The following is a 16757-nucleotide window of genomic DNA, read 5'->3' as shown; positions in this document are numbered from 1 at the left end:
AGAAAATCAATAAGCAATGGTAGAGGTGCTCTGACATCACTGATCACTATACTTTCCTATTTTACATTCCTTGCCCATATTTTATGCTGTATTTGTTACTTCCCAATTGTGCCATGTTAGGAAGCTGAACATTAATTAATTTGCTTCCCAGTTAGAAGGCTTAATCATTGGAATACCTAAATTGTTTTAACAATACCTAACAATACCTAAATTGTTTTAATTAAATGAGAATAACATGCATGTCCTTTTTCTATCTTCTTCATTCCTGTGTCTGGCACATATTGGGTACTTAATGAATATGTGCTATATCAGTAAATGAGTGAATGAAAGCATTTCACAGACTCTTGGCAGAATGTGCAATGGTCTAAACATGCTGCTATAAAAGGGGAAAGGAAATTACTATGTGCATTTAGAGGTGTGGGATTCGTCAAATCAGTGCTCTCCTAGAGAAACTTCTAAGATGAAGAAAATGTTCCACGTGGTGTTGTTCAATTTGGTGTCCGTCAGCCACATTCAGCTTCTGAGCACTTGAGATGTGACTAGTACACCTGAGGAACAGAACTTTTAATCTGATTTAATTTTCACTAATTTAAATTAAATAGCCACATGTGGCTACTGTAGTGGACAGTGCAGCTTTAAATGAATCATACATGCCCAGTCCCGTCCTTTTGAAAACTAGAGGCATTTTCCTGATACGCCCATACAATGTTAGAAACAAACGAATTCAAACGCCAGTGTGAGGTGTTTATACCAGTTTGAAACATCAGCATCAAAGACTAAGGCAGGGATGTAGTGGAGCTGGCTGGAGAAGTACAGCCGTTGACGGCATCTGCCCCCAGCACACACACGCTCCTCCACCTCAGTCATCTGTACCTCTCCCTCAGGATTTACCACGTTCACAAGATACGGTTTCTGCAAGCCCTGGGGCTGAGTCTCATTGAACTCAGTATATCCATTTCCCAGTGTACCTGGCACAGAGTAGCCACTGAAGCGAATGCATATACAGAAAGGCATATATGTTGATTTTTTCACTTAGGTACAAGTAGGTCTATGTAGCACAAAGCCATATATTACACATACATAGACATAACCATGATTAGGGTTACCACATATCCCAGTTTAACCTGGGCAACGCTAAAACTTACTATCCCAATGTCCCCATTTGGGTTCTCATCCTCTTAGATTCTCAAAAGTGCTACTGTTTGAACTCTATCAAATCTCTACTCTTTATCAACTCTCCAGAGCTGTATTTATGTGGATTGTTACATTTTGGAATAACCAATTTATTATTGTTATTATTATTATTATTAATAAATTCTCCTTCTTGGTCTGATCATTGTAAATGTACATTAGAGGTATTTCTTGATTAACTACAGTATGTTCTTTTTTTTTTACATCTTTATTGGAGTATAATTGCTCTACCATGGTGTGTTAGTTTCTGCTTTATAACAAAGTGAATCAGTTATACATATACATATGTTCCCATATCTCTTCCCTCTTAGTATGTTCTTATTAAGTAAAAGAAAATAATATTGAAATAGAGCCACTTGGTTTCCATAAAAATTAAAGACTTAAGTCATAATTAAAAGGGAATTATGTACAAAATTAAGACTGAACAGTGAAATTAAACCCCTGCTGCCACCCCACGTGTTGCAAAGAACACTAGAATGAGTTGAGAAACCACTCAACCAGCCAGGGGTGGCTCTGGCTCACCGTGGGGACGAGGAACAGTGTGCTTATGCTTCAGGACACCCATAAATCTGCCCATGCCAAAGTTACCTGGCAGATCAGACCGGAATTAGGATTCCTGTGTTGAACATTATTCAAGCTAATTTGAAATGTAATTGCATAATCACATCAATATAGTCAAAGAAATGTGGCTTTTACTGAAAAGGTATAATCATTTTCTAATTACCAATTAAGAACTCTCCACAGTTTATTAGAATTGGAGAATTACAGTATGTGAATTAACCCAATTGCCCTCTGGAAGTCCTCAGGTGACAGAAATATAAATAATTCACTGTGAAACTCTGGCTGTAATTGGTATCCTGAAACCAAAATTCATGCCCCCATGCTTTTTACCTTCTCATCTTCAATACCAGTTTATTTAATCCAAGTTCCAAGGGAGAATAATATTGATCCCAGTGGCTCTGAACAGTTTGTTTGTTGTAACTGCCGGTGAAGGATCAACTTTTGTAAATACCAGTTATTCAAAAATGGTCCATTTGCACAATGAAATTTAAAGTACAGCTAAGAGGGACTTCCCTGGTGGCCCAGTGGTTAAGACTCTGTGCTTCCACTTCAGGGGGCACGGGTTCAATTCCTGGTTGGGGAACTAAGATCCCACATACCACGCAGTGCAGCCAAAAGCTAAAACAAACAAACAAACAAACAAACAAACAAAATATATATATATATATATAAAGTACAGCTAAGAGTTCCTGAGTAACCGGTTAAAATAGTTGCCTAGATGTCTATAATGTATGGCCACTGGATGAGCAGTCAAAACACCTGCATTCTAGCCCAGCTCTCATTCTTATTACTGAGCCTCCCTCTTAAACTGTCTGAACCCCAGGTTCCTCCTGTACGGAATCAGCATAATTACCCCAGAACTACATATCAGACAAGGTTAGAAGGGCTCAAACAAAAGAAATAATGTGGAAGTTCTCTATAAAATTAGTCTCACTATGCACATGCAATCAAATATTTTAAGGTATGCTTTAAGTAGAATTATAATGATAGAAGTCCTTTCTCTAGGAATCAAAATGCTCAATGAAACTAATAAATACCACTTGCTAGCCTGAAGGGTCTCTGTTTCCTCAGCCCTGGAAAGCTCTGTGAGAGACCCATCTCTGCCTTCAGAGTTTCCAGTCCAGCCCTCTACCTCCCACCTCTACTAGTTTCAAAATCTGCCCCCAAAAATCTTACTGGAAAGACCAATTTTGTGTTTTCTCCCAGATGGATCTTTATTCCCTACATACCTCAAGGCTGCAGGATGTTTCATTCTACCTCTCAAAACATTTTGACCAAGACCCCTAGCTGCCATTATATACAAGAATCAGTGCAAATTTTCCATGGAAAAAATGCCTGACATTGTTATTGTTATATCAGCCCTGCATGACCAGGAAAATCTTTGTTGTTTATTCTCTCCCCCAAGATAGGATTTCTGTCTGTGTAAGCTCCCAGTTCACACCCAGAATCAGGAAATGCCCCTCCCCCAAATTAGGAAAAAAAAAAAAGCTGGAGATCACTACCTCACCTCTGCTACTTTCTCTCCTCCATGGAATTTTGGTTCATCTAATACCTGTGCCTCCACAGCTCTCTGATATTTTCAAAAAATTTTTTTATTTTATTAGGCATTTCTTTTTGCAATGGACACACTTGCCTGCTGTGTCTATTACATCATTCCTGGGAATAGAAGTCATAACAACATCTTTTTAATTCTGAACTAATATATTTTGCACATATCCTTTAAGTAAGTTTTAAAATTAAAACTTGAGGTCCAATTTTCTAATGAATGGTATATTTAACCTTGAATCCTAATTGATGTTTTTTTTCCAGAAAATGTTATCATTTGAGCAGATTCTCTAGCACAGGTACAAGGAAACTGACACCAGAAGTGTTTGGCTTTGTTCTTACACCTCGCAGAATGGCCACTCATGGGATCACCTACAAGCTTCTTTTTGACCTTGCCTTAGAAAAGATATTAATCATAGGATTATCTTAAGATTATATGATACCTTTTCCATAGAAGTGAAAATAAAATTGAATATATTGTTTATGCATTATTAAGTATTGTGTGGTATAACACTCCATGCATCTAATAAAGATATATATACACAAAGGTAAAGTAAATTGCCCAAGAGTACAGAATTACCTGGTGGAAAAGTTTCAAAATAAATTAACCTGAATTTCAAGGATTGTCCTTCTTAGAGAACTGACTCCTACCTCTATTTGATACAATAAAAAAATTAATAATTCAATCCTTCTAGTGTGAATAAGTAGTGGCTTTTGGTCAGTTCTGTCAAATTATTAATTTTAAAACTGCAAGTATGGTTTGCTGAACCAAGATGGCTAAGTAGAAGGAAGTGCTTTCACTCCCTCTTGTGAGAACACCAGAATCAAAACTAGCTGCTGAACAATCATTGACAGGAAGACACTGGAACTCACCAAATAAGATACCCCACATCCAAAGACAAAGGAGAAGCCACAATGAAACGGTGGCAGGGGCACAATCACAGTAAAATCAAATCCCATAACTGCTGGGTGGGTGACTCACAGACTGGAGAACACTTATACCACAGAAGTCCACCCACTGGAGTGAAGGTTCTGAGCCCCACATCACGCTTCCCAACCTGGGGGTTCAGCAATGGGAGGAGGAATTCCTAGAGAATCAGACTTAGAAGGCTAGTGGGATTTGATGGCAGGACTTTGACAGGACTGGGGGAACCAGAGACTCCATTCTTGGAGGGCACACACAAAGTAGTGTGCACACCAGGACCCAGGGGAAGGAGCAGTGAACCCAGGGGAGACTGAACCAGACCTACCTGCTAGTGTTGGCAGGTCTCCTGCGGAGGCGGGGGTGGCTCTGGCTCACCGTGGGGACGAGGACACTGGCAGCAGAAGTTCTGGGAAATACTCCTTGGAGTGAGCCTTCCCAGAGTCTGCCATTAGCCCCACCAAAGAGCCCAGGTAGGCTTCAGTGTTGGGTTGCCTCAGGCCAAACAACCAACTGGGAGGGAACCCAGCCCCACCCATCAGCAGTCAAGCGGATTAAAGTTTTACTGAGCTCTGCCCACCAGAGCAACACCCAGCTCTACCCACCACCAGTCCCTCCCGTCAGGAAACCTGCACAAGCCTCTTAGATAGCCTCATCCACCAGAGGACAGACAGTGGAAGCAAGAAGAACTACAATCCTGAAGCCTGTGGAATAAAAACCACATTCACAGAAAGATAGACAAGATGAAAAGGCAGAGGGCTATGTACCAGATGAAGGAACAAGATAAAACCCCCCAAAAAAACTAAATGAAGTGGAGATAGGCAACCTTCCAGAAAAAGAATTCAGAATAATGATAGTGAAGATGATCCAGGACCTCGAAAAAAGAATGGAGGCAAAGATCGAGACGATGCAAGAAATGTTTAACAAAGACCTACAAGAATTAAAGAACAAACAAACAGAGATGAACAGTACAATAATTGAAATGAAAACTACACTAGAAGAAATCAATAGCAGAATAACTGAGGCAGAAGAATGGATAAGTGACCTGGAAGACAGAATGGTGGAATTCACTGCTACAGAACAGAATAAAGAAAAAAGAATGAAAAGAAATGAACACAGCCTAAGAGACCTCTGGGACAACATTAAATGCAACAACATTCACATTATAGGGGTCCCAGAGGAGAAGAGAGAGAGGAAGGACCTGAGAAAACATATGAAGAGATTATAGTCAAAAATTTCCCTAACACGGGAAAGGAAATAGCCACCCGAGTCCAGGAAGCGCAGCCAGTTCCATACAGGATAAACCCAAGGAGAAGCACGCCCAGACACATAGTAATCAAATTGGCAAAAATTAAAGACAAAGAAAAATTATTGAAAGCAGCAAGGGAAAAATGACAAATAACATACAAGGGAACTCCCATAAGGTTAACAGCTGATTTCTCAGCAGAAACTTTACAAGCCAGAAGGGAGTGGCATGATATACTTAAAGTGATGAAAGGGAAGAACCTACAACCAAGATTACTCTACCCAGCAAGGATCTCATTCACATTCGACAGGGAAATCAAAAGCTTTAGAGACAAGCAAAAGCTAAGAGAATTCAGCACCACCAAACCAGCTCTACAACAAATGCTAAAGGAACTTCTCTAAGTGGGAAACACAAGAGAAGAAAAGGAACTACAAAAACAAACCCAAAACAACTAAGAAAATGGTCATAGGAACATACATATCAATAATTACCTTAAGCGTGAATGGATTAAATGCTCCAACCAAAAAACAGACACTGGCTGAATGGATACAAACACAAGACCCATATATATGCTGTCTACAAGAGACCCACTTCAGACCCAGGGACACATTCACACTGAAAGTGAGGGGATGGAAAAAGATATTCCACGCAAATGGAAATCAAAAGAAAGCTGGAGTAGCAATACTCATATCAGATAAAATAGACTTTAAAATAAAGAATGTTACAAGAGACAAGGAAGGACACTACATAATGATCAAGGGATCAATCCAAGAAGAAGATATAACAATTATAAATATATATGCACCCAACATAGGAGCACCTCAAAACATAAGGCAACTGCTAACAGCTGTAAAAGAGGAAATTGACAGTAACACAATAATAGTGGGGGACTTTAACACCTCACTTACACCAATGGACAGATCATCCAAAATGAAAATAGATAAGAAAACAGAAGCTTTAAATGACACACCAGATAGATTTAATTGATATTTATAGGACATTCCACCCATAAACAGCAGATTACACTTCCTTCTCAAGTGTGCACGGAACATTCTCCAGGATAGATCACATCTTGGGTCATAAATCAAGCCTCAGTAAATTTAAGAAAATTGAAACCATATCAAGCAACTTTTCTGACCACAACACTATGAGATTAGAAATGAATTATAGGGGAAAAAATGTAAAAAACACAAACACATGGAGGCTAAACACTATGTTACTAAATAACCAAGAGTTCACTGAAGAAATCAAAGAGGAAATCAAGAAATACCTAGAGACCAATGACAATGAAAACACGACAATCCAAAACCTATGGGATGTAGCAAAAGCAGTTCTAAGAGGGAAGTTTATAGCTATATAAGCCTACCTCAAAAAACAAGAAAAATCTCAAATAAATAATCTAACCTTACACCTACAGGAACTAGAGAAAGAAGAACAAACAAAACCCAAAGTTAGCAGAAGGAAAGAAATCATAAAGATCAGAGCAGAAATAAATGACATAGAAACAAAGAAAACAATAGCAAAGATCAATAAAACTAAAAGCTGGTTCTTTGAGAATATAAACAAAATTGATAAACCATTAGCCAAGGCTCATCAAGAAAAAGAGGGAGAGGACTCAAATTGATAAAATTAGAAATGAAAAAGGAGAAGTTACAACAGACACCACAGAAATACAAAGCATCCTAAGAGACTACTACAAGCAACTCTATGCCAATAAAATGGACAACCTGGAAGAAATGGACAACTTCTTAGAAAGATATAACCTTCCAAGACTGAACCAGGAAGAAATAGAAAATATGAACAGACCAATCACAAATCATGAAATTGAAACTGTGATTAAAAATCTTCCAACAAACAAAAGTCCAGGACCAGATGGCTTCACAAGCGACTTCTATCAAACATTTAGAGGAGAGCTAACACCCATCCTTCTCAAACTCTTCCAAAAAATTGTGGAGGAAGGAACACTCCCAAACTCATTCTATGAGGCCACCATCACCCTGATACCAAAACCAGACAAAGATACTACAAAAAAAGAAAATTACAGACCAATATCACTGATGAATATAGATGCAAGAATCCTCAACAAAATACTAGCAAACAGAATCCAACAACACTTTAAAAGGATCATACACCATGATCAAGTGGGATTTATCCCAGGAATGCAAGGATTCTTCAGTATACACAAATCAATCAATGTGATACACCATATTAACAAACTGAAGAAGAAAAACCACATGATCATCTCAATAGAGGCAGAAAAAGCTTTTGACAAAATTCAACACCTATGTATGATAAAAACTCTCCAGAAAATGGGCATAGAGGGAACCTACCTCAATATAATAGGGCCATATACAACAAACCCACAGCAAACATCATTCTCAATGGTGAAAAACTGAAAGCATTTCCTCTAAGATCAGGAACAAGACAAGGATGTCCACTCTCACCACTATTATTCAACATAGTTTTGGAAGTTCTAGCCTTGGCAATCAGAGAAGAAAAAGAAATAAAAGGAATACAAACTGGAAAAGAAGAAGTAAAACTGTCACTGTATGCAGATGACATGATACTATACATAAAGAATCCTAAAGATGCCACCAGAAAACTACTAGAGCTAATCAATGAATTAGGTAAAGTTGCAGGACACAAAACTATTGCACAGAAATCTCTTGCATTCCTATATACTAATGATGAAATATCTGAAAGAGGAATTAAGGAAACACTCCCATTTACCACTGCAACAAAAAGAATAAAATACCTAGGAATAAACCTACCTAGGGAGACAAAAGACCTGTATGCAGAAAACTATAAGACACTGATGAAAGAAATTAAAGATGATACCAACAGATGGAGAGATATACCATGTTCTTGGATTGGAAAAATAAATATTGTGAAAATGACTATACTACCCAAAGCAATCTACAGATTCAATGCAATCCCTACCAAATTACCAATGGCATTTTTTACGGAACTAGAACAAAAAATCTTAAAATTTGTATGGAGACACAAAAGACCCCGAATAGCCAAGGAGTCTTGAGGGAAAAAAACGGAGCTGGAGGAATCAGACTCCCTGACTTCAGACTATACTACAAAGCTACAGTAATCAAGACAATATGGTACTGGCACAAAAACAGAAACATAGCTCAATGGAACAAGATAGAAAGCCCAGAGATAAACCCACGCATCTATGGTCAACTAATCTATGACAAAGTAGGCAAAGATATACAATGGAGAAAAGACAGTCTCTTCAATAAGTGGTGCCGGGAAAACTGGACAGCTACATGTAAAAGAATGAAATTAGAACACTCCTTAACACCATACACAAAAATAAACTCAAAATGGATTAGAGACCTAAATGTAAGACCGGACATTGTAAAACTCCTAGAGGAAAACATAGGAAGAACACTCTCTGACGTAAATCACAGCAAGATCGTTTTTGATCCACCTCCTAGAGTAATGGAAATAAAAACAAAAATAAACAGATGGAACCTAATGAAACTTAAAAGCTTTTGCACAGCAAAGGAAACCATAAACAAGACGAAGAGACAGCCCTCAGAATGGGAGAAAATATTCGCAAGTGAATCAACGGACAAAGGATTAATCTCCTAAATATATAAACGGCTCATGCAGCTCAATATTAAAAAAACAAACAACCCAATCCAAAAATGGGCAGAAGACCTAAATAGACATTTCTCCAAAGAAGACATACAGATGGCCAAGAAGCACATGAAAAACTGCTCAACATCACTAATTATTAGAGAAATGCAAATCAAAACTACAATGAGGTTACCACCTCACGCCAGTCAGAATGGCCATTATCAAAAAAAATCTAGAAAGAATAAGTGCTGGAAAGTGTGTGGTGAAAAAGGAACCCTCTTGCACTGTTGGTGGGAATGTAAATTGCTACAAGCACTATGGAGAACAGTAAGGAGGTTCATTAAAAAACTAAAATTAGAATTACCATATGGTCCAGCAATCCCACTACTGGGCATATACCCAGAGAAAACCATAATTCAAAAAGATGCATGCACCCCAATGTTCATTGCAGCACTATTTACAATAGCCAGGACATGGAATCAACCTAAATGCCCATCGACAGCTGAATGGATAAAGAAGATGTGGCACATATATACGATGGAATATTATTCAGCCATAAAAAGGAACGAAATTGGGTCATTTGTAGAGACATGGATGCACCTAGAGACTGTCATACAGAGTGAAGTAAGTCAGAAAGAGAAAAACAAATATCGTATATTAACGCATATATGTGGAACCTAGAAAAATGGTACAGATGAACCAGTTTGCAGGGCAGAAATTGAGACACAGATATAGAGAACAAATGTATGGACACCAAGGGGGGAAAGCTGTGGGGGTGTGGGGGTGGTGGTGTGATGAATTGGGCGAGTGGGATTGACATGTATACACTGATGTGTATAAGACTGATGAATAATAAGAACCTGCTGTAAAAAAAAAAGATAACATTCTTCTCTCCCAGTTTAAAATATATATATATATATACATATATATATATATAAACAGTCTGGAAAAGGCAAAAAACAACAAATCTGCGAGTATGATCAGCAAAAGAGAAAGGTAAGAAAGACCAGTTGATGCTTGAACTTAGCAGGAAGTCAGATGAGTAAAATCCTGAAACCACAAGAACACTCACTATCCAAGGTGCTAAAGCATTTCCCACCAATTGAGAATAATGGAAAATTTACCAATTCATAAAGAGTTACTTGTACAAAGAATCCCTCCTCTTTAATGTTGGGAGTATATTTGAAGAGTCCACAGATGAATCCATGTGTGATGCCCCATGGGCAGGGACACAAAAGGAACCTCAAGTAGCTACAGACATGCGGGGAACCAACGGCACCACTTAGCCTCAAATACAGCTATTTATTTAATGAGACAAAATAAATACCAGATCATGATAAAAAAAGATAATGCTCTTCACTTTGTATTATCTAGGAAATTGCTTGGGGAAATAGCACAAAAGAAAGCCAGATAACACAATTTTTAATTCCAGCTTTGTCGATGTTACCAATCTGAAACAACTTGTGAACTCTGTACCACTACACGTAAATAACATGTAAATATAGGAGAAATCCATTATTTTTATAGAATTGAGAACCAGTCCAAAACCAAGTCACTTTCATTTGTGTTGATTTTTCCTCCTCTGTACTACAAATGTATTGGGTTGGCCCAAAAGTTCGTTCGGGTTTTTCCATAAGATACAGAAAAACCTGAATGAACTTTTGGGCCAACCCAATACAAGTAGGAATAAAATCAAAGGGAATACAGAGATTTTTAAAGGGGTTGGTCGCTCCGGCCAGTTCCTCTTTTCCTGGCAAAGAGAGTTCCCTTGACTAACACCTGGATTTAAACATTTCACTAACGGCAAAATAACTTGTTTGCAGGTAATGCTAGATCAACTATGTATAAATACATACATTGAGAGGGACATGGCTGCTTTCTGGTATCAAATGTAACTAAAGTTCTTATAGAAACCACAGTTAGTCTTTGTTGGAATAACAAAAGGACAGCAGGACATTAAGAAGATAAGAGAGGTGAGGTAGTTGGCAGCTAAAAATAGATGCTGTTTCCTTTCAAAAAAAGCAAAACAAAGGTAAGAATGGAGAAAGACACTGCAGCAGTAACAGCCTAGGGGTTCGGGTGAGGGGCCGACAGTAGTTTTACTTTTAGGTTCTGCTAACAACTGGCATGAATTACCTTGGAGTAGAGTTCAAACCATAATAACCTAGCACATTTTCCCTCTAAGAGGATTATTGAAGTTTTACTGAAAACCTTACCTGTTCATAGCATGCTGGCTATTCTGTCTTTAGAGTCTCAGACCCAAAAATGAGGCAAAAAGAATTTTTTTTCAAGAAAATCACTTTGATATTAGGCAGGAAGATAAAAAGTCAATTCATATGGCTTTACACTCATTTGTGATTATCAAAATAAAGTGAAAACAGTTGATTTCTGAGGCAGACATTCTCTGATACCTTATTCTCCAAGCCTTAGAAATTAGAACCAGCTGTCTGGGTTTGGTTTGGGAGCTTGTTTGTGTAACTTCTTGGTGGAAGAACTTAATTTCTGAAGCTCATCTTTCCAACAGTTTTTGCTGCCTACAGGGCTTGTGAAGGTGCCAGGCTGAGCCGTGACATGGAGGCCAGTCGCTCTGGAGCGTCCCAAACTTGCAGTGGGAGTTTGTGTGAATGAAAAATAAATGCTTGCTCTTTTAGGCCATTGGAATTTGGGGATTGCTTAGCTTTTCATCTGGTTCTTCAGGGGTCACCGCTAAAATCCTTAAAATCTAAATCTTAGTAGAGCCTTGGTTTAGAGAATAAGCAGTAAGGAAAATTATATTACAAACTGGAAAGATGGCAAGCCATATTATGAAATAGCAAATTATTTGGTAAACAATCATGTCTCACAGTTTTTGAGACAATTCATGTACCTCATCATATTGTAGCTCTACAGAAAGTAATTGGAAAACAGAATGTTAAAAGCATGAGTTGGTTATTATTGGATGCATTTCACAAAGTGCTTTAAGAGATTAAATTCTCAGAAAAGAATTTACATTTGTAAGAAGGAAAAAAAGGTAATAGAGTCCAAAAGTTCTAGGATTTGCAAAGTCAGAAGAGGGAACAGCCCCTCATACCCAGCTGTGTTTTAAACGCATCTGTATGCTATGATCAGAATAGATACTAGGTGGCTGGTAAGCGAGGAAGGAGGGAGAAAAATCAGGAGCCAGTGGGAGTAATTCTGGAAACAGATGAGGGTACTCACACTGAGGTGTTAATGGAAGAGGTACTGAGAAGGGGTCAGATTCTTGATGTAGTTGGAAAAATAGAGCTAATTGGGTTGCTAATGGATTGCATGTGTGCTGTGAGGGAGAGGAGACAAGCAGGGCAGCAAGGCTTACAGCACTGAAACTGGAAGGATGGGATCTCCATATGCTAAAATGAGAAGCCTGTTGAAAGAGCAGGTTTGGGGGACTAGGTATTTGTTTGTTTGTTTGTGGAGGATGGATTCAGTTTCTGACCGAAAGGTTAAGATGTCTATTTGCCATCCAAGTAGAAACGTCAAGAAGACCTAGAATTTGGGGCAGAAGTTGGGAATTGTCAGTTTACATGTGGTGTTGGAAAGCCTTGAGGTCTCCAAGGAGTGAGTGTACACACGGATGTGGAAGATGCCCATGGACAAGGTACGGTGGCCCTACACTGTTAGCAGAGAAGATATCAGAGACTGAGTTCAGGTTCCTCACAACTAGATGATATCCCGAGGCAAGCGAGCTTGCCCAAGATTGCACAATGTCTGTGGGCTAAAGCACAGAGACTGCCTTTGAAGCCATAACTCCAGGGCTTTTTTACTTCATTCAAAGCACTACATACACACACACACACACACAACATACACACGTGCATACATATACACATATGTATATACACACATATATGTATATGCATATATTCATGTGTGTGTGCACATGTGTATGTGTGTGTATCTAACTGGTTTCTAAATACCTTAAGAACCAACTTGCCCTGAGTGACCCTGCAACAACAGGCTGCAGACTCTCAGGTCCTTGATTTCTTTATAAACTCAATATAGAGGCTAGAATCAATAATACCTAAAAATACCGAATTTTCCTTCCAGGACTAAAGAATAAGATATCTATTTTATATTCCAGCACTGGCTTCAGAGTTCAATACAAGGATAGGATTTGCACCCTTAGCAAATAACACTCTTTGGATCACCATAAACATGTCACGAAGCCTGATTTGGCTCAGCAAATCAGCTACTAATGACCCTGCTTTTCCTACAGTGTTTTTTCCTGATACCAGGAAAAGTATTCTTCCTAACGTTTCAAGATTCCCCATACTCATGTTTTAAGATGTTTTTGCAAATTGTCCTGTACTAGTTTTAAGATTAGATTTCCATTTCAGTACTCATGTTGCAGTTTAATGAAAACTAAATCCTCTTACAAATCATGTGTCAACAGTCCAAATACCACCATGGCTGCACGTAACCAACCCAGAAAGATAAGTAAAGTATATGCTCCTACAACTCAGTCAAACCGCTAACAGCACCTCGTAGATGATACGCTCTGATAGATAGGTAATTAACGTTACTTGGAAGATCTCAATCTTAAATCTTATCTTTTTGCTAACAGACTCCCTCATAATAAAATTGGAAACAGAATTCAGAACTAAAGCAGACATTTTAGTCACTCCTTCTCTTGCTGTTCATAAGAGATGTGTTTTTCTGTGTGCCAGTTCAGTATATGTTTGGCTTAATGTACCTGGATATCAGTAAATCCAAACACAAGTGTATTTTTCATTAGCCAGGACGCTACCTGGAGATGCCCAGGCTTCATTTACAGTTATCCACCCAAGCAGACCAAGGCAGAGTCCATCCAGTTATGCTGGCTGTCCTGTATTTAAATCCCCCTTTATACACTGTTTGCCATGAACACTGCTGTGCTGGAATCAGTGGCCTAGAAATGCACATCCATTACAAGCAAGCTGAAATAAGCAAACCTCACTTGTACCCTGTACAGTAGTTGTTGGTGGTATGTGCCCAATGTACTCATGTCCTAAGAAGAAAATGGGATGTGAACATCCATTTATCTCAATTCCAGGCTCCATTAAGGTAATTATAAATCAGTTCCCCTGGTGTGAATGGAATACATGATGCTCAAAATGATGCTCATTTTGGGGAGACATTATATTCATTTATAACCACCCCATCCACATAAAGAAAACATCCTTCCTCTCATTAGTCTGAGAAAAAAAGCTGTCAAACTCTCCCTCAGTTGAACTAGTGGAAACATTTTACTCTAATACACTGTCTTGGTGTTTCCACCTTTAAAGCCTAAATATTTTCCTGCTATGTGCATTCATGCACTGCTGGCATCCACATCCTTGGGTATCTCTTTGTCATATCGGGGTCATGGCCGCTAACCTTTTAAACAATCTACAGAGATGCAGCAAGTTTGGAGAAACAAACGGATACAGCAGGTAAACAGGAACTGAGAAGTTCATTTTCTGTGAGCTAGTGAAATCCATGTAATGCTTCATTTCCCTTTTACTATTCTCAATCATGTATTTTACATATCAAACACAAACTGGTTTGCTGCATTTCTCTGGTAGCTGGAAAGAAGTTAATATACAAATTACTCCATTATTTCACTGCCTTCGCCTATGTCTCTAGTGATTGATCCCAGGAGATTCAATTCTGGGAATGTTACTAGACGTGGTCCTAAGAGGAACAATCACCCACGGTCTCACTTTGTGTGTTTGCCTTTTTTCATTTTATAGACAAGCTAATCCACAAAGAAAAACTCCTTCAGAAATGAGTGAGCTTTTTCCATGGACCCAGTAGTGTCCTGCAGCATTTTAAAGACATTAAACCCTTGGCTTCTTTTTATTATGATTTAATCTTATACATATGGAATTAGTACCTCCAATTAATTCTAGTGTCTTAAAGATATTTGGTCATTTTGTTCCCATAATGTCTTCTTCGGTGCAGAGCGTTGAGTAGGGGTTACATAAATACTGAAAGAATGAAGGAATGAGAGAGCAAATGAGTGAACAAATTGTGTCTTTGTTGACTTCTGGGATGTTCTATTTCTCGTTTTCTTCAGAGAATACTCTGCTTTATTCACTGGTTTTGTATGTGTGTGTGTCTGTCTGTGTGACTGTGTGCATGCGCACACACATATATATGTAAATTATTTCACATTTTTACCTCCTGCTGTAGTCTGTTTCTAATCTGCAAGACTCCGTGCATCTTCTCTTGAGTGGCAGCTTGCCAGCGTCCTCATCCTCAGCCCTGGTTCCAACCAGCCCCTTCTACAGTCACTACTCATCTTCTGCACAGGTTCCAAAGCAGAGGAAGCCAAGTCCTGGATAACTGGAGATTCAAGTACAGTATGACATGAGCTCTTAGATAAGGAGAATGAAAGCACTGGAAAGAGCAAAAGATGGCTATAAAAATAGTTTCTATATGACTTTTATTAGTATAGCAGTCATCACTATACTAATACTTTTCCATTGTATAGCCTTTTTATCTCCAAATTATTTTTGTAGACCATCCATTAATTAACACTCACAGTGTTTGGAGTCATATCACTTGATTAATTTTGTGCTGCCTTGAAAATTGTCATATAAACTAAATACTGGAGTTTCACCAGCCATATTTCTGAAGCAATTTGAGCCAAGTCTCAAGTTCTCACTTCCAAAATTTTATCGCTATTAATAGAAGACATGCATCACAAGAGTGGAGTCGGGAGAGAAGACACACTTCTATTCTGCATGTGTCAAAACCGGATTCAGAGTCCTTTAAAGCAATGAAAAAGGACAAAATGCTCAGGTGTGAAAATTTAAAACATTTTTTTTCTCAAACAAATATGAAAGGCTCTTTTCCTTAAAATGTAAGGAAAGGAATATAAATTTTTAATCTTATTGTTCAGATAACTATTCCATAATAACAATTATACATTAACTTCCAAATGTCTTGCCCGCCCCCTACCATGTAATAACCACATTTAATTAAAGTTGTTATTTATTTTTAAATACTTTTTTTAAGAAATAGAAACATGAACCCAACAAATAAATAGCCAAATTTGGATGATTCGAATGTGTTTGGGATGTTGACAATCTATTTACATTTTAATAAGATATTTCCTCAGTGCAGGTATTAGATAAATCTCCACAGAGATGGGGCTAGGACATAGAATTAAGAAGAAAGAAGCGCCCTTGACAATTTGGAGAAAAGGAGAGATAAGCAGAATGGTGTTTAATAGAAACAGATGTGGATGTAATCTCTTTAGGAAGAAAAAAAGCTGTACAGATATAACATAAGAGATGGGGAAATGGCTTTAGACACAAAGAATGGAAAAACCTGGGGAGTTCTGAGAAACGCAAGCTCAGAATGACTTCATGACTCAGACTCTCTTCCAATTCACAGCCCAACAACGGGTGTGATATGCGGATAACTTAAAGAAAGACATGGTGTTAAGCGCAAGATGTTATTTATAAGAAAGATTAACACGAGTTTCTGAAGTGGCAATGGAGGGCTGAAAAAAGGAGGATTAATCAGCCTAAAATGTATACATCATATATATAGTCACAGATATATATGCTGGTTGGCACTTCTCTAATCTATGACCAGTGATAATTGTTTTCTATTCCAGCAAGAAGGATTTGAGTCAACCTTAAGGAAAACCTATTGACTAAAGGTAGAGCATTAAAATATGTTAATGGGGGCTTCCCTGGTGGCGCAGTG

The 16757-nt window shown here is 38.3% G+C and overlaps 1 long non-coding RNA gene across 2 annotated transcripts in view; it reads right to left on the bottom strand.

Annotated features, from left to right (window-relative positions):
* LOC137214479 (uncharacterized) overlaps nucleotides 1-16757 on the bottom strand; it is a 124434-nt gene that overhangs the window by 27484 nt on the left and 80193 nt on the right. For both annotated transcript variants that reach the window (XR_010938926.1, XR_010938925.1), the window contains exon 3: nucleotides 15219-15383. This is a non-coding gene — a long non-coding RNA (uncharacterized lncRNA). The remainder of the gene's footprint in view (nucleotides 1-15218; nucleotides 15384-16757) is intronic.

Source organism: Pseudorca crassidens, chromosome 20 (genome assembly GCF_039906515.1).
Source record: "Pseudorca crassidens isolate mPseCra1 chromosome 20, mPseCra1.hap1, whole genome shotgun sequence".
In the NCBI taxonomy this organism is placed as follows: Eukaryota; Metazoa; Chordata; class Mammalia; order Artiodactyla; family Delphinidae; genus Pseudorca; species Pseudorca crassidens.
Note: the sequence above shows the minus strand (reverse complement) of the source record. Positions and strands in the feature narration are given on the sequence as shown.